General features: G+C 44.5%; 2 long non-coding RNA genes across 2 annotated transcripts in view; both read left to right on the top strand.

The window, feature by feature from the left end:
• LOC310638795 overlaps positions 1 to 19,269 on the top strand; it is a 166,186-nt gene that overhangs the window by 24,932 nt on the left and 121,985 nt on the right. The window lies entirely within an intron of this gene.
• Positions 16,457 to 19,269, top strand: part of LOC310638794 — a 67,934-nt gene continuing 65,121 nt past the window's right edge. The window contains exon 1 of the long non-coding RNA XR_014492186.1: positions 16,457 to 16,510. This is a non-coding gene — a long non-coding RNA (uncharacterized lncRNA). The remainder of the gene's footprint in view (positions 16,511 to 19,269) is intronic.

The following is a 19,269-nucleotide window of genomic DNA, read 5'->3' as shown; positions in this document are numbered from 1 at the left end:
TTGAAGTCCACGAGTCATAAAACAGCCAAGGTTGCCTACCCCCCTGGCCTAGCCAAACCCAAGTCCTGCAGCCGTTCTTCGTATGTTTGAGTCACCAGGCCTTGGATCATCTTAGTTGCTTCTTCTCTGAGGTACCAAATGAAAAAAGCTGAATTTCAGCACATTGAGAAAGATAAACATATCCGTTCTATACAGGCAGTCCCCGGCTTATGACCACAATTAAGCTCAACGTTTCTGCGGTTAAACGAGACAATTGTTGAGTGAATTTTGCCCCACTTTACAACCTTTCTTGCCACGATTGTTAAGTGAACCACTGCAGTCGTTCAATTAGTGACACGGATATGAAGGAAAATCTGGCTTCCCCCTCGATTTTGCTTGTTGTCAGAAGGTCCCAAAAGGGGATCACGTGACACACACACACACACACACACACACACACACACAGGAGAGAGAGACCAGGACACTGAGATCGACATCCATAGGAGCCTGTTGACAAGCGTCTGACTTTTGATCCCATGATCGTGGAGATATTGTAACATTCGTAAGTGTGAAAAACAGTCATGTCGCTTTTTCCAGTCCCGTTGAAAGTTTAAAGGTCACTAAACAAACTGTTATAAGTCAAACAGTTATAAGAGCAGGATCTCCTGAACATCTGGCCTTCTAGAGGCTTCTAAAGTTCTGGATGTTCCCACAGACATTTGGACTTGGAAGTTAAACAAGCCCGTTGGTGGTTTTTTGTCTCTCTAGCTACTTATCTACCTATCTACCTACTTATCTATCTATCTATCTATCTATCTATCTATCTATCTATCTATCTATCTATCTATCTATCTATCTATCTATCTATGTAATCTACCTATCCTCTATCTCTAACATCTCTATCATCTAATCATCTATCTCTTTCTATTATCTATCTATCTATCCATCCATCAATCATCTATCTATCTATCTATCTATCTATCTATCTATCTATCTATCTATCTATCTATCTATCCATCCATCCATCTATCCATTTATCTAATCTACCTATCTTCTATCTCTATCATCTCTATCATCTACTTATCATCTATCTCTTTCTATTGTCTATCTATCTATCTATCTATCTATCTATCTATCTATCTATCTATCTATCATCTCTATCTATCTATCTATCTATCTATCTAATCTACCTATCATCTATCTCTATCATCTCTATCATCTATCTATCATCTATCTCTTCCTATTATCTATCTTTTTCTATCTATGTATCTATCCATCATCTATCTATCTATCTATCTATCTATCTATCTATCTATCTATCTATCTATCTATCTATTTATCTATCTAATCTACCTATCATCTATCTCTATCATCTCTATCATCTATCTATTTATCATCTATCTCTTTCTATTATCTATCTATCATCTCTATCATCTATCTACTTATCATCTATCTCTTTCTATTATCTATCTATCTTTCTATCTATCCATCTATCCATCTATCCACCTATCTCTATCCATCTATCTACCTCCTTATCATTTATCTCTATCATCTCTATCAGCAAACACCTAGAGGCAAACAAACCCATTACCAAAAGCCAACATGGGTTTGTCAAAAACAGATCATGCCAGACATATTTTATCCCATTCTTTGACCAAGTGACAAGATTAGTGGACCAGACGAATGCTGTGGATATAATTTATTTGGACTTCAGTAAGGCATTTGATAAAGTAGATCACAACCTACTACTTAATAAGACAGAAAAATGTGGGTTAGACAGCATCACCACCAGATGGATTCGTAGCTGGCTGACAGGCCGTACTCAGCGTGTTGTCCTCAATGGAACTGCATCTACATGGAAGGAAGTGTGTAGTGGGCTGCCCCAGGGTTCTGTTCTGGGCCCAGTGCTCTTCAACATCTTCATCAACGATTTGGATGAGGGGATAGATGGGGAACTCATCAAATTTGCAGACGACACCAACCTGGCAGGAATAGCCAATACTCCAGAAGACAGGCTTAAGATACAGGAGAATCTGGACAGACTTGAACACTGGGCGCTATCTAACAAAATCAAATTCAATGGTGAAAAAGTAAGGTTCTACATTTAGGCAGGAAAAATAAAATGCACAGGTATAGTATAGGTGGTACCTTGCTCGATAGTAGTAACTGTGAGAGGGATCTCGGAGTCCTAGTGGACAATCACTTAAATAGGAGCCAGCCGTGTGCTGCATTAATAGAGGGATAGAATCAAGCATGTGTAGTGTTAATTCCACTTTACAATGCCTTGATAGGGCTACACTTGGAATCCTACATCCAGTTTTGGTCACCATGATGTAAAAAAAGTGATGAGACTCTAGAAAGAGCACAGAGAAGAGCAACAAAGATGATCAGGGGACTGGAAGCTAAAACATATAAGGAATGGTTGCTGGAATTGGGTACACCTAGTTTAATGAAGAGAAGGACGAGGAGGCACAGGAAATTTAATTTAATTTAATTTAATAACATTTATATACCGCCCTTCTCCCTGAGGACTCAGGGCGGTTTACAGGGCAGAATAAAATAGCAAATACAAACATTAAAAAAAAGATTAAACAATTGCCCTAGTTAAAAACAATAGAAATACAGTTCTAAAAACCCCAAGAAACATTAAAAGACCAAAGATAAAACAACCCCACCGATCCCCATCAGGCTAGGCCAGCTTGTACAAACAAAAATGTCTTGAGATCGCGACGAAAGGAGCGAAGATCGGGCGCCATCCGGAGCTCTACCGGTAGCTGATTCCACAGCTCCGGAGCGCCCACAGAGAAGGATCTCCCCCTGGGGGCCACCAATCGACATTCTCTGATCGGTGGCACCCTGAGGAGGCCCTCTCTGTGGGAACGCACAGGGCGCAGGGAGCTTGATGCCGGCAGCAGATGTTCCCTGAGGTACTCCGGCCCCATGCCATGGAGTGCTTTAAACACCGTTACCAGTACCTTGAATCTCACCCGGAAGACAACTGGCAACCAATGCAGCTCACGGAGCAGAGGTGTAACGTGGGAGTATCGGGAGACTCCCAACACCACTCTCGCGGCTGCATTCTGTACCAGTTGGAGCCTCCGGGTGGTCCTCAAGGGCAGCCCCATGTAGAGAGCGTTGCAGTAGTCTAGACGAGAGGACACGAGCGCATGAGTGACCGTGCACAGATCATCCCGGCTAAGATAGGGTCGCAACTGGCGCACCAGGCGAACCTGTGTGAAGGCCCCCCTACTCACAGCAATGTTCCAGTATCCTGTATCTCAGGGGCTGCCCCAAAGAAGAGGGAGTCAAGCTATTCTCCAAAGCGCCCGAAGGCAGGACAAGAAGCAACAGAGGGAAACTAGTCAAGGAGAGAAGCAACCTAGAACTAAGGAGAAACTTCCTGACAGTTAGAACAATTAACCAGCAGAACAACCTGCCTCCAGAAGCTGTGAATGCTCCAACGCTGGAAGTTTTTAAGAAGAGACTGGACAGCCATTGGTCTGAAATGGTATGGGGTTTCCTGCCTGAGCAGGGGGTTGAACTAGATGATCTCCAAGGTCCCTTCCAACATTATTATTATTATTATTATTATTATTATTATTATTATTATTATTATTATTATTATTATTTAATCTACCCATCTATCTAATCTATGTACCTATCATCTATCTCTATCATTATCATCTATCTACTATCATCTATCTGTTTCTATTATCTATCTATCTATTTTTCTATCTACCTATCATCTACCTTTCCCTCATCTCTCATCTACCTATTCTATCTATCATCTACCTACCTGTTGTGTAGTGGGTTCTTTGGAAGCAGGAGGCGAGACAAGAGGGTTCAAACAGGAACATTGCTTTATTGAAGTAACAGGAACGGAACTGAATCACAGGCTTCTGCGCAGCTACTTATATGGTTGGCCACTAGGCGGCAGCCAATAGGTTTAAAGGAACCTATTCCCGCCCCCAGAGCCAACCAATGATCGTCCTGGAGACTGCATGTCTGGGCAGTCAGCGACTGTTACACAGACACCCTAATTAAGCAATCTTAAGCAGCATTCAAAAGACACGTGAAAACAGTTCAAGTAAAAGGCCCAATACATTACACTACCTATCCCTATAATCTATCTATCTATCTATCTATCTATCTATCTATCTATCTATCTATCTATCTGTTTATCTACCTATCCATCATTCATCTCTCTATCTATTTAAGAAGAGACTGGCCAGCCATTTGTCTGAAATGGTATAGGGTTTCCTGCCTGAGCAGGGGGTTGGACTAGATGACCTCCAAGGTCCCTTCCAACTTATTATTATTATTATTATTATTATTATTATTATTATTATTATTATTATTATTATTATTATTATTATTATTATTATTACTATTATTATTATTTATCTAATTTTCACATTTCTGAAAAATATGAAACCGCCCATCTTCCCTCAGAGAAGGATTTGTTGTTGTTTTTGTTATTTCAGAGACTGAAGTGATTTTTTTTCTCCCAAATCCAGGGATATAATGTAGGGGTTGTTGAAGATTTATGATTCGGTGGGGCGGGAGGGGGTGGTTGTCCAGTGGTTTTAATTCTTGTACGCAGTCAGTGAGGGAGGTGGCTGTATGAATTGTTTAAGTAAATAAAATTACGTATAAATCGTCCCAACAGAAGAGAATATTGGAAGCTCTGAGGTTGAAGGTGCTACCTGTGGAATTCTGGGAGTTGAAGTCCATCCACCTTCAAGCTGCCGCGGTTGAGCAGCGCTGTTCTTTTTTTCTTCTTTTTTATAAAAGTTTGTATTGAATTTTATAATTCAATAAATTATAAAAGGGAGGGGATATAACCAGGGTAGGAATCAGGGTTTGGGATGGGGTTAGGATCGGGATTCGAGTGGGAACGGGGTTGGGAACAACATTGGGGTTGCCTCCCCCCAATAACATGTTCAAGCTTTAGCAAACAGACTATTGCTCGGGTACATATGTTCAATTAACACTAAGTAATATAACATAAACAGCTGTAATTTATATGCTAAACGATAATCATAAATGGTATCAGTTGGTCAATACATATCATTCTCCTTACTAATATATATTCAAAATAACATATCACATTCATTTCTTGCTAGTTTGTTTTCCTAACCATTGGTAAAAATTTATCCCACGTTTTAAAATAAATTAAATCCTCTTTCTCTTTAATCTCTAAGGTTAATCTGTCCATTTCTGCACACTCTAACATTTTCTTGATTAAAATCTCCTCAGTTGGTAGGTTTTCATTTTTCCAGCATTGGGCAAATGCTATTCTGGCTGCTGTCAATACATGCAATGTTAGATATTCATTCTCCTTCTCATACTTAGCTCCTAATATTCCTAAAAGAAAAACAGTTCTGGTTTAAATTCAACCTGTCTTTTAGTCATCTTTTCCAACCATGTGTGTATCTTAGCGCTGTTCTGACCTGTGAAGATTATTTCAACATTCATTTCCGTCTTCCAGAGCATTAGGCATCCCACCCAATTTTGGGGTTATGTTCAAATCTTGATCCTGGCTCCCTCTTCTTCTTAGTTATTCAGTCAAATTTAACATCAAATGTCTCTGCTATTCTGCTTGCCTTTTGAGGAAAGGACACTAGGTGTCGCTAGTAACTAACTTTGCATTCACACAAAGAAAGAAAGAGAGAGAGAGAGAGAGAGAGAGAGAGAGAAATCCCAAATAATTTTCAGACTTTTTTTTTTTGATCCAGACCAGATTCTCCGTGTTTAGTCTCACAAAGCAAGATCCGCAGAGTTGGAAGATACCTTAAGTTGCTTTAAGACAGGGGTGGCTTAGATGGCCTTCGAGCAACTAAGATGATCCGAGGCCTGGAGACTAAAACATACGAAGAACGGCTGCGTGACTTGGGCCTGGCTAGTCTAAAAACAAGAAGAAATGGGGGAGCCATGATAGCAGTGTTCCAGTATCTGAGGGGCTGCCACAAAGAAGAGGAGGGGGTCACGTTATTCTCCAAAGCACCAGAGGGCAGGACGAGAAACAATGGTTGGAAGCTGATCAAGGAGAGAAACAACCTGGAATTAAGGAGAAACTTCTTGAAAGTGAGAACAATCAACCAGTGGAACAGAAGTTGCCTTCAGAAATCATGGGCGCTCCATCACTGGAGGTTTTTAAGAAGAGACTGGACAGTCATTTGTCTGAGATGGTATAGGTTCTCCTGCTTGAGCAGGGGGCTGGACTAGAAGACCTCCAAGGTCCCTTCCAGCTTCTATTCTATTTTATGTCTTGATGCACTAAACTTTAATTCTATGAATCTATACTCAGAAAGATGCCTAATTCGAAGTTTGCATAGGGAGAGTCTGGCGCTAGAATCACAGGTCTGAAAGAGATGTTGGAGTTATTCTAATCCCAACCCCTATTCAAGACAGGAGTCCTTGCACCATTCCAGATAAGTGATTGTCAATCAATCTTTTCTTGAAAACCTCCAGGGATGGAGCACCTGCAACTTCAGGTGGCAAGCTGTTCCATTGCTTTATTTTTTTTCACTGTCTGGAAATTTCTCCTGACTTCCAGCTTGGATCTCCCTCTGGTGAGCTTCCAGCCATGGTTCATGTACTGAAAGGAGAAGAGAAGAGAAGAGAAGAGAAGAGAAGAGAAGAGAAGAGAAGAGAAGAGAAGAGAAGAGAAGAGAAGAGAAGAGAAGAGAAGAGACTCCAGATCATGTCCCAGTGACTGGAGGTTGTGAACATCTGGATGGGGGAACAGAAGGCTGAGAGATTGAGAGAGAGATTGAGAGAGACTGAGAGAGATTGAGAGATTGAGAGAGAGAGTTGAGAGATTGAAAAAGAGAGAGATTGAGAGAGAGAGATTGAGAGAGAGAAAGAGATTGAGAGAGAGTTTGAGAGAGATTGAGGAAAAGATTGAGAGATTGAAAGAGATTGAGAGAGACTGAGAGAGTTTGAGAGATTGAGAGAGAGAGTTTGAGAGATTGAAAAAGAGAGATTGAGAAAGAGAGATTGAGAGAGAGAAAGAGATTGAGAGAGAGTTTGAGAGAGATTGAGGAAGAGATTGAGAGAGTTTGAGAGATTGAGGAAGAGATTGAGAGAGAGAGAGAGAGATTGAAAGAGATTGAGAGAGACTGAGAGAGATTGAGAGAGAGATTGAAAGAGATTGAGAGATTGAGAGAGAGAGAGTTTGAGGAAGAAATTGAGAGAAAGAGAGATTGACAGAGAGAAAGAGATTGAGAGAGAGTTTGAGAGAGATTGAGGAAGAGATTGAGAGTTTGAGAGAGATTGAGGAAGAGATTGAGAGAGAGATTGAAAGAGATTGAGAGAGACTGAGAGAGATTGAGAGAGAGAGATTGAAAGAGATTGAGAGATTGAGAGAGAGAGTTTGAGAGAGTTTGAGGAAGAAATTGAGAGAAAGAGAGATTGAGAGAGAGAAAGAGATTGAGAGAGAGTTTGAGAGAGATTGAGGAAGAGATTGAGAGAGAGAGTGAGAGAGTTTGAGGAAGAGATTGAGAGAGAGATTGAAAGAGATTGAGACTGAGAGAGATTGTGAGAGAGAGTTTGAGAGAGATTGAGAGAGAGAGAGAGATTGAAAGAGATTGAGAGAGAGAGATTGAGAGAGATTGAGGAAGAGATTGAGAGAAAGAGAGAGAGAGATTGAAAGAGATTGAGAGATTGAGAGAGATTGAAAGAGATTGAGGAAGAGATTGAGAGAAAGAGATTGAGAGAGAGAAAGAGATTGGGTGAGAGAGATTGAGGAAGAGATTGAGAGAGAGAGTTTGAGAGAGATTGAGGAAGAGATTGAGAGAGAGAGAGATTGAAAGAGATTGAGAGAGTGAGAGAGATTGAAAGAAAGAGATTGGGTGAGAGAGATTGAGGAAGAGATTGAGAGAGAGATTGAAAGAGAGAGAGAGATTGAAGAAGAGATTGAGAGAAAGAGATTGAGAGAGTGAAAGAGATTGAGAGAGAGAGAGAGACTGAAAGAGATTGAGAGAGAGAGATTGAAAGAGATTGAGAGAGTGATATAGATTGAGAGAGAGAGAGTTTGAGAGATTGAGGAAGAGATTGAGAAACAGAGAGAGATTGAGAGAGTGATATAGATTGAGAGAGTTTGAGAGATTGAAGAAGAAATTGAGAAAGAGAGAGACTGAAAGAGATTGAGAGAGATTGAGAGAGTTTGAGAGATTGAGAGAGAGAGAGATTGAGAGAGAGATTGAAAGAGAGTTTGAGAGAGATTGAGGAAGAGATTGAGAGAAAGAGATTGAGAGAGAGAAAGAGATTGAGAGTTTGAGAGAGATTGCGGAAGAGATTGAGAGAGAGATTGAAAGAGATTGAGAGAGAGAGAGAGACTGAAAGAGATTGAGAGAGATTGAAAGATTGAGAGAGTGATATAGATTGAGAGAGAGTTTGAGAGATTGAGGAAGAGATTGAGAAACAGAGAGAGATTGAGAGAGTGATATAGATTGAGAGAGAGTTTGAGAGATTGAAGAAGAAATTGAGAAAGAGAGAGACTGAAAGAGATTGAGAGAGATTGAGAGAGAGAGTTTGAGAGATTGAAAAAGAGAGAGACTGAGAGAGAGAGATTGAGATCGAGAGAGATTGAGAGAGAGAGATATATCTTTCACTTCCTTCTGTGTTTCTACCAGGGTTTGGGGTATTTTGCAAGGTATCTCAGGATGGAGATGAGGCCCACTTGCTTATTTCTAGCTTCTGCTGCACCTCCGAGAGCGCATTGCACATGAACAGACTCTCTCTGGGGAACCTCTGGCTATCACAACCGGTGAGAGGCCCAGCTCCGGTCCAAGAATGACGTCAGTCCAGCGTCCCCTGGGCTCCACGAGGAAGACCCAGCTGCTCGCTAATCTATCTTCCCATCCGGTGCTTTCTTGGGATAACCCACCCGAAGAATTCAGAAGGGGCCTTTAAATAAACTCTCTGTAACCTACACTGTGAGAAGCTATTTTCTTTTTTTCTTTCTTTCTTTTTTTCTTAATACATATAAAGCCTCGCTGTGTCAGTAGGCAGACATTCATTCCATACTTTTTTTTCCTTTCTTTTCTGACTTTAAGAAACTCCTCTGAGTCAGAAGTTAATCCGGTGATAGAAGGGTGGGATTGGAAGGGATCGCGAAGATCATCTAGTCTGACTCTCTGGGGTGGGGCAGAAAAACCAGTTAAGCCATCCTTGCGGCTGTCCCAGCCTCCCCTCAAAAACGTCTCAAGCAGAATGGAGCTGGGAGGGACCTTGGAGGTCTTATAGTCCACCCCGCTGCTCAAGCAGGAGATCCTATACCGTTTCAGACATGTTGACCGCCCAGACTTTTCTTAAAAACCTCCAGTGATGAAGCCCCAACAACTTCTAGAGGCAAGGAGTTCCACTGATTAACAGAATAAGAGAGTTGGAAGGAACACTGGAGGTCTTCTAGTCCAACCCCCTGTCAAACAGGAGAATCTATACCATTCCAGAAAAGTGACTGTCCAGTCTCTTCTTAAAAGCCTCCAGTGTTGGAGCACCCACAACTTCTAGTGGCAAGCTGTTCCACCAGTTAATTGTCCTCACCATTAAGAAGTTTCTCCTTAATTCCAGGTTGCTTCTCTCCTTGATTAGTTTCCATCCATTTTTCTTTTCCTGCCCTTTAATGCTTTGGAGAATAATTTGTGGCAGCCCCTCAAATACTAGAATACTGCTATCATGTCGCCCCTAGTTCTTTTCTCTAGACTGGCCAAACACGAATCTTCCAATCGTTCTTCATATGTCTTTTTGTGTCCAGGCCTTGAATCATCTTAGTTGCTCTTCGTTGTACTTTTTCCAAAATCTCAACATCCTTTTTTTGCAAACTGAGGACCACAACTGGGGACACCACAATCTTGATCGTTAGACTTTCCACTGATGTGAAAGTCTCACAGTTGAGATGTTTTTCTTTACAATTACATGAAATACGGCAATTTTCAACTCTTCTTCCTGGTCTCATGTTTCTGTGGCAATGGAATAACAGATCCTAAACATCTTCTCCCACTTTTATGAACCCCGAACCCTAACATATCCTTAAGTATGAGCCAGCCGTGTGCTGCAGCTGCTAAAAAAGCCAACACAGTGCTAGACTGCATTAACAAAGGGATAGAATGAAGATCGCGTGAAGTGTTAGTACTACTTTGTAGGACCTTGGTGAGGCCACACTTGGAATATGGCATCCAGTTTTGGTCACCACAGTGTAAAAAAAAGATGAAAGTGTGCAGAGAAGAGCAACAAAGTGGATTCAGGGGCTGGAAGCTAAAACATATGAACAACGGTTGCAGGAAATGGGTATGTTTAATCTAGTGAAAAGGAGGACTAGGGGTGACATGATAGCAATGTTCCAATATTTGAGGGGCTGCCACAAGGAAGAGGGGGGGAATCCATTCTCCAAAGCACCCAAAGGCAGGACAAGAAGCAACGGATGGAAATTGATCAAGGAGAGAAGCAACCTAGAATTAAGGAGAAATTTCCTGACAGTTAGAACAATCAACCAGTGGAACAACCTGCCTCCAGAAGTGGTGAATGCTCCAACACTGGAAGTTTTTAAGAAGAGACTGGACAGCCATTTGTCTGGAATGATATAGGGTTTCCTGCCTGAGCAGGGGGTTGGACTAGATGACCTCCAAGGTCCCTTCCAACTTTACTATTATGATTAAGATTGATGTAGACTCCGTTTCCTTTTATTTCCCTCCAGTTTGGCAGAACGTAGTCCGATGTCTAAACACTGCTTTGGAAACTCCTTACCTATCAGATTTGATGACGCCACCTTGCATTTTAGGGGTGATTTTTTTTAAGCCAAGGCAGGACCAATTTCTGCGGCTCCCTCTTGCCTCCCAAATCCTGGGATTAAAATACTTGGGCAATTATGGGCTATTAAAAAAATGCCTTCCCATATCTGGAAGACGCTGCACGTCTCTTGTGCTTTGTTATCGGCCCCGTTTACTTGGAAGAACCACCTTGCTTCTTGATAGGTCCGACGGACGTAGCAATTTTTGGTCTGCACCCAGTCATCGCCGGGGATGACAGAAAATTGGCAGGTCTGGCCAACCATCAAGGAGACAGACAAAGATTGCAATCTAATCTAGAGAGCCGGGAGGACTGGGCTGAGAACAAAATGTCCCTCAAAGAGGAAGAATGTAAGGTATTAGAATGAGGGAGGAGAAATGTCAGGAAGATAGACAGGGTGGAGGATTCACCGCTTGGAAACGTTACCAGGAAGAGAAGGTTGGATGCTATCCTTGAGAAGAAGAAGAAGTTGAACAGAAGCCAACAGCGGGAACAGCTGGTTGAAGGGCTGAAGAGGTTCTGGGTTGTGCACTAGGCAAAGTTGTGTGTCAAAGGCACACAAAGTCCTCGTTCCTCTCTGCTTTGAGCGATGAGCCTATATTTGGATGATTTGGGGCGCCAAAATGAAGATAACTAAGGACATGCCTTGAAAGGACAGATTGAAGGATATTGGGATGTTCAGTTTCAAGAACAGAAGACTCGGGAGAAAAGATAACAGAATAACAGAGTTGGAAGGGACCTTGGAGGTCTTCTAGTCCAACCCCCTGAGAAAGCAGAAGACCCTATACCATGACGAACAAATGTCTGTCCAATCTCTTCTTAAAAACTTCCAGTCTTGGAGCATTCACAACTTCGGGAGGCAGGTGTTGAGGGTCATGTTGAGGGCCAGAGTTTCTGTGGACTGTGTTTTGTTTGCCTTGGACATTGACTCAGGTTTCTGAATAATAAAAGGGGTTGGATTTTTTCTTGTGGTTCCTGCCCGCTTGTTGGAAGAGGCGGTTTCTCCTCGTGAGCATTACGAGGACCCACGTAGGCTGGGACCCACGTAGGCTGGGACAGAACAATGAGAAAGTCGCGAAAGATGATCGCATGGCCCCAGGACACTGGAACCATCATCAATCCAGGCCAATTGCTAAACATCCAAATTTTGCTCACATGACCACGGGGATGCTGCAACGGTCGTAAGTGTGAAAAATGGTCATACGTCACTTATTTCAGCGGCATTGTGAGTTCAAACGATCACTAAACGTATGGTTCTAAGTTGAAAAACACCCTTAAAAAAGGCAACATAAACCACTTAAGTCTCAGTTTGGTGTACTGGCTTAAAGCTCTGGGCTAGAAATTTTGGAGACTTGAGTTCTAGTCTTGCTTTAGGCATGCAGCCAGTTAGGTCAACTGGGGCCAGTCACTCTCTCTCAGCCCCAGAAAGGAGGTAATGGCAAGCCATTTCTTAAACATCCTTGCCAAGGAAGCTGCAGGGACTTCACACTATCAGTTGCTATCAGTGAAGTGTGCCTTAAAGAGGCCTAGAAACATGGACATTCAGACAAACACACACCCAACCACATCTATATGACTGCCAGGAAAACTGTATGACTGTATATACCATTTCAGACAAATGGCTGGCCAGTCTCTTCTTAAAAAGTTCCAGTGTTGGAGCATTCACCACTTCTGGAGGCAGGTGGTTCCACTGGTCAGTTAGAACAATTAATCGGTGGAACAACCTGCCTCCAGAAGCGGTGAATGCTCCAACACAGGAAGTTTTTAAGAAGAGACTGGCCAGCCATTTGTCTGAAATGGTATAGCGTTTCCTGCCTGAGCAGGGGGTTGGACTAGATGACCTCCAAGGTCCCTTCCAACTACTTCTTCTTCTTCTTCTTCTTCTTCTTCTTCTTCTTCTTCTTCTTCTTCTTCTTCTTCTTCTTCTTATTATTATTATTATTATTATTATTATTATTATTATTATTATTATTATTATTATTATTATGTGTAACCATCAGGATTCACACTCGGCTCAAGAATGGAGTTTCCTGCCTGCGAGTGAAAATTAAAGAGGTGCAAATTAAGACACCAGAACGACACAAAATTGCTCAAATAGGAAAAGTAAAGTTGGTCTGGAGAACAAGTTTTTTTTAAAAGAGACTCTTGTTTGAAACAGAGCAGGCAAAGCCTTCTATGGCCCAATACATCTGTCGCAAACTTTTTATGTAAGAATATTTATGGCGACTCATTAAAATGTAGCCATCCTGTTCCAAGAATTCAGTCTTAACAGTATTGGCATGGGATAAAGGCTCTGTGGATTTTGGTTTCAAGCCGCAAAGGACATTTTAAATCTTTGCGATGCCAATAATCTTTTTTTTAAAACTGCTTTAACTGTTCCCAGCGAAGTCAGTAGTCACGGTGTGTTTTCCGAGCCTCGTAAATATTCCTCATTTGTTCACCCGATGTCCACGCTGCTAACATGGGATGTTTTTTCATCGACAACAGATGGCAATGTAGCCGTCTTTTTCTCTTTCGCTTTTAGAGTTAGATGATGTTGGGAGAGGGGGTGGGATGTGAATGAGAGTCCAGCCAGACATAACAACACTAAACTTAGCATGAGAATCAAGGTTACTTAGCTTTGGGCTCAGCAACGAATTGGCGGGCTGGAGAACTGGAGAGGAAGCCTGGGCTTCAAGCTAATTGGGGAATGTGATTTATGACTGTTCATTACAGGAGGGAATTGTGCTTTGATACTATGTGCTTGGGGGGGGGGGAATTCAGTTTTTGGCTTCGATTATGTAAGTGCCAATGTTATGCTACTCGAGGTTCTTTTGAAGAGTTTCATCTGTCGGAACCATGACACCCAACTTTATGGCAAGCTTTAATGTTATTTAGCAGCAAAGAAACTGCTATTCTTCATTTATCTGCTACATGTACGGCCTTTCCGTCAGATGGAAGCGAAGACAATCAGCAGCAACAATAGCAGTGGCTATTACACTTAAACTTATAGACAGGTAGTTCTCGGTTTACAACGGTTTATTTAATGATTTAATGACTAGATGATCTCTAAGGTCTTCCGACTTTTTTATTATTATTTCTATTATAATTATTATCATCTTTTATTCATTAAACATGAACCTCAGTCAACTGAACATTTAAATTGACTGGTGTTGATGGTTGACGCGGGTTGCTGCCAGCAGCTATGATGATGATGATGATGATAATCATGATGATGATAATCATGATGTCAACAGGGAAGTCAGATTCACTTAACAACCGTGTCACTAACAACTGCAGTGATTCACTTAACACCTGTGGCTAGAAAGGTTGTAAAAAAGGTTGATGTCTCGCTGCCTGAAAGCGGTCCGGGAATGGATGGGCAGGAACAGGCTTCAACTGAACCCGGACAAGACTGAATGGCTGTACATACCGGCAAGCCAGGATACTCAGAACATCCCATCCCTTAACATCGGGGACAAGTTACTACCCCCTGTTGATAGGGCCCGCAACCTGGGTGTCCTCCTTGACTCGCAGCTCTCCCTGGAAGATCACATAGGAGCTGTGACCAAGGGGACCTTCTCCCGGGTTCGACTAGTTCGCCAATTACGGCCTTATCTGGACCTGGATGCCTTACGTACAGTCACCCATGCTCTTGTGACCTCTCGCCTAGACTACTGTAACGCTCTCTACTTGGGGCTGCCCTTGAGATCCACTCGGAAGCTTCAACTGGTGCAAAGTGCAGCAGCACGGACACTCTTGGGAGCCTCCCGATACTCCCATATCACACCTCTCCTCCGTGCACTGCACTGGCTTCCAGTTGCCTTCCGTGTGAAGTTCAAGGTGCTAACAATGACTTACAAAGCCCTACATGGCATGGGTCCGGACTACCTATGGGAGCACCTTCTGCCAATGTCAGCACCCCACCGTCCTGTGCGCTCCCACAGAGAGGGCCTCCTCAGGGTGCCACCGCTCAAGGAATGTCGGCTGGTGGCCCCCAGGGGGAGGGCATTCTCAGTGGGTGCGCCAGCCCTCTGGAACAGCTTACCAACCGAAATCCGGATGGCCCCCGACCTCCGCACCTTCCGGCGCGAATTAAAAACTTATCTGTTCCAGCAGTCCGGCCTGGCCTGATAGCTCTAATCTGGGGTCCCAGTTTGTATTTTACTATTGTTTGTTTTCACTATTGTTCATTCTGTATGCCTACCTTATTCTGTACACCGCCCCGAGTCCCTCGGGAGAAGGGCGGTTTATAAAAACAAATAAATAAATAAAATGGGGCAAAATTGACCTACAAAATGTCTCCCTTAAGGACATATATTTTGGGGTGAATTGTGGTCGAAAGTCAAGGACTGCCTGTATTTCTCTTTCTAAAATGAGGGACAAGCAAGAAACTATAGATAGTCCTCGACTTACGATTACAATTGAGACCAAAGTTTCTGTGGTAACCCACATCAGAGACTGAGTTACGCCCCATTTTAGGCCACAGTTAAGCATGATAACTGTGACGATAGCAGCCTTCCAGTATCTCAGGGGCTGCCCCAAAGAAGAGGGAGTCAAGCTATCCTCCAAAGCGCCTGAAGGCAGGACAAGAAGCAACGGATGGAAACTAATCAAGGAGAGAAGCAACCTAGGAGAAACTTCCTGACAGTTAGAACAATTAACCAGTGGAACAACCTGCCTCCAGAAGCTGTGAATGCTCCAACACTGGAAGTTTTTAAGAAGAGACTGGACAGCCACTTGTCGGAAATGGTCTAGGGTTTCCTGCCTGAGCAGGGGGTTGGACTAGATGACCTCCAAGGTCCCTTCCAAATCTGTTATTCTATTCTATTCTATTCTATTCTATTCTATTCCATATTTTCTATTCTATTCTATTCTATTCTATTCCATATTTTCTATTCTATTCTATTGCTATTCTATTCTATATATTCTTTACTATCCTATCCTATCCTATCCTATCCTATCCCATATTTTCTATTCTATTCTATTCTATTCTATTCTATTCTATTCTATTCTATTCTATATATTCTTTACTATCTTATCCTAACCTATATATTCTATTCTATTCTATTCTATTCTATTCTATTCTATTCTATTCTATTCTATTCTATTCTATTCTATTCTATTCCTCCCTCTTTCCTTAATTCCAGGCAAGCGGCATTTCTTCTCGATCAAAAACTCGCTAGGAGGGAACGCAGGTACTCCGGCTCTCAGCCACCAAGTCCAGGCAGGACACGGCTGGCCGCTTCCTCGCCAAGCCAGACGCCAAAGGGGACTTCTTTCCCCAACCGGGAGCAGGCCGAGCCTTCCCACCCCCCCCACCCCCCCACCCTACCACCTCCGCCAAAGGCGCCCGCGAGCGCCCGCTTGCAAGAGCCCGCCGCGCCGCTCCCCCCCCCACGTGACCAGCCGCCGCCGCCGGACACGCTCCAGTCTGGCCGGCGGGCGACCCAAGGGGCGTGGCCGGGAGGGGAGAGGAGGGGAAAGGGAAGGAGGTGTCGTCGTCTCGGCCGCGCGAGCTCAGGGGCGGGGCCAAGTCCCGGGCAGGAACGCGCGCGCGCGCGCTCCGATTGGCTGCTTCGCTTCGGCTCGCTCCAGCGCGCGCTCCCCGCGCTTGAAACGCCTTGCCTTGCCTTGCACGCGCGCGCTCCTTTTCTCTCTCTCTCTCTCTCTCTCTCTCTTTCCCCCCTCCCCCCTCCTGCCCGGGCTTTGCACGCGGGAGGAGCGAGGCTGCGCTGCTCCGGATTAGCCGAAACGGGTAAGGCGGTCGTGGGAACGGCACGGAAGGTTCTTTCTCCCCCACCTCCCCCATACACAGACACACACGCGCGTACACGCAGGCGCGCGTCTTCGAAGCGTGCGTTGCATTGCATTGCCGGTGAATCGCAGGGCCCCCGGGGGAAAGAAGGTCGTTCTGCTGCAAAAGGCGGGGGCTCGCGCGGCACGTGCCGTGCCGTGCCGTGCCGTGCAAGGCCGGGAGGGCTTGCAAAAAGTCGGGGTAGGGCGTGAGCGTGCGTGCGTGTGTGTGTGTGTGTGCAGCCGGGGTGGGGTGGGCTGATGATGATGATGGTGGTGGTGGCGGTGCTCCCCGAGAATGCACGGAAGGCTCCGGCGCGCCGCCTTGGCCTCGCCCCTCCCTCCCTGCGCGGGCTCGCAAGCGATCCCTGGGAGTTTTTTTTGCAAGCGGGCAAGGGCGGTTGTTGCCTTTGCGCGGTTGCAAAAAATAAAATAAAAAAAAAACCCGCCCGCCCCGTTTTTTGTTTTTGTTTTTTTTTTTGCACCGGGAGGCCTAACCCGGGTTTTCCATTTGAGCGTAACGGCTCAGTTCTGCGGGATCGATCTGGAGCCGGGTCCCGGGTTGGGAAAGAAAGAAGGGAAAGAGGCCGGACCAGGGGGGCGGCAAAGCCGGATTTTGCAAGGGTCTGCTGCAGGGGTCTTCCAACTTGGCCCTTTGAGGACTTGTGGACTTCATCTCCCAGAATTCCTCAGCCATCGTGCCTGGCTGAGGAATTCTGGGAGTTGAAGTCCAGAAGTCATCAAAGGGCCAAGTTTGAAGACCCCTGGTCTGCTGGGTGCACGTGGGCGTGTCCCAGCTTTGCAAACCAGCCCTGATCCCGGAGCCCATCAGCCCCAGGCTGAGCGGCAACCGCGGTTGAAGACTTTCTCCCACCATCAGAATAGAGCTGGAAGGGACCTTAGAGGTCATCTAGTCCAGCCCCCTGCTCAAGCAGGAGACCCCTACATACCATTTCAGACCCTGTCGGGCTAAAGCGTGCATCCGGTCTCCAGGTGATCCTCGACTTAACAGTTGTTCATTTAGTGACTCTTTGGAAGGACGAGGGAGGATATGATAGCAGTGTTGCAATATCTCAGGGGATGCCCCAAAGAAGAGGGAGTCAAGCTATTCTTCAAAGCGCCCCAAGGCAGGACAAGAAGCAACGGATGGGAACTAACCAAGGAGAGAAGCAGCCTAGAACTAAGGAGAAACTTCCTAACAGTTAGAACAATTAACCGGTGGAACAATCTGCCTCCAGAAGTGGTGAATGCTCCAACACTGGAAGTTTTTAAGAAGAGACTGGACAGCCATTTGTCTGAAATGGTATAGGGTTTCCTGCCTGAGCAGGGGTTTGGACTAGATGACCTCCAAGGTCCCTTCCAACTTTCTTCTTCTTTTTCTAACCTGCCTCCAGAAGCGGTGAATGCTCCAACACTGGAAGTTTTTAAGAAGAGACTGGACAGCCATTTAACAAATCTCTCACTTAGCAACATAAATTCTGGGATCAATTGCAGTCGTAGGTCGAGGACTACCTGTATGAGTCCGTCTGGGGCGATCCAAAAAGTGATTTTGCACAGCAGCAGTTTTTCTTTAAAGCGGGGGGGGGGGTCTTCAAACTTGGCCCTTTTATGACTCGTGGACTTCAACTCCCAGAATGCCTCAGCCAGCGTGCCTGGCTGAGGCATTCTGGGAGTTGAAGTCCAGGAGTCATCAAAGGGCCAAGTTGGAAGACCCCTGCTTTAAAATTCCAAGCTTGGCCACTTCTAAGATGGGTGGGGGAATTCTGGGAAATGGAGTAGCCAAGCTTGGAAAACACTGCTCTCTAAATCTCCTTTTCTCTATGCTCTGGGCTGCAACCAGACTGGGGGAAAAGGCTGTGATTTAATTTAAAGTTTCCAGCTTTACATTTGGAGCTTTGCTAAGTGCACACAATTTTCTCTCGCATTGCTGTAACTGGATTAAGATTGGTGCCCACTGTTGCGCCACAGACAGCCTGGCACCTTTCTTGACAGTCTGACCTACATACATGATGCACGGCAAACAGCAGCGGCGTCAGCCATTGCAAAAGCGTCCCCTAGTTTACGACATGCGTTTGGTAATGATTGTCAGCAGCCTTTCGACACACCGGAATTGCGGGCACCTTTAATGCATGAATGCACCAAACCTTCTTTGCAGAAGTGTGATGAAGGCACAAACGCTTCTTGCTTTGGCGGTTTTAGCCTTTAAAACTAAGAGTTTTGGGAGAGCCACACTTGGTGATCAAAAGCAGGAAATTGCTTGGGCTACACGTCTTCCTGAGGTCAACCATCTGTTCCACATCTGTAGTGTTATCCTGGAGGAGGGGGGGAACACACACATTTGGCAACAGGTGGTATGCTTCCAGCCCAGGTGTCGAAAAGCACTTTTTTCAACCACTAAAGCCACCCTAAGCAGGCAGTCCTCAAGTTACAACTGCAACGGAGCTTGCCTAAAATGGTCAGTTATTGGTAGTAAGTTGCAATCGAGTCTCCCTAAGGAGTAACCTAATATTATGAGCCTGTTTGACAGGGTCGTTAACCAATTGGATGGTTGGCTAGGACGGCTTTTCAACTTTTTCACCCATTGTACCACTTTTAGGATATGGCAACATCCGAGTACCACCAGTCACCCAGCTAGGTGTCAAAAACTTTTTTTAAAAAACGGGGGGAGTGATGAAGTACAGGTAGTCCTCGACTTACAACAGTTCAGTGGTACTGAAAAAA

Source organism: Vipera ursinii (assembly GCF_947247035.1).
Source record: "Vipera ursinii genome assembly, chromosome: 3".
Taxonomy (NCBI): domain Eukaryota; kingdom Metazoa; phylum Chordata; class Lepidosauria; order Squamata; family Viperidae; genus Vipera; species Vipera ursinii.
The sequence above is the reverse complement of the archived record's forward strand: the minus strand, read 5'-3'. Positions and strand labels throughout refer to the sequence as shown.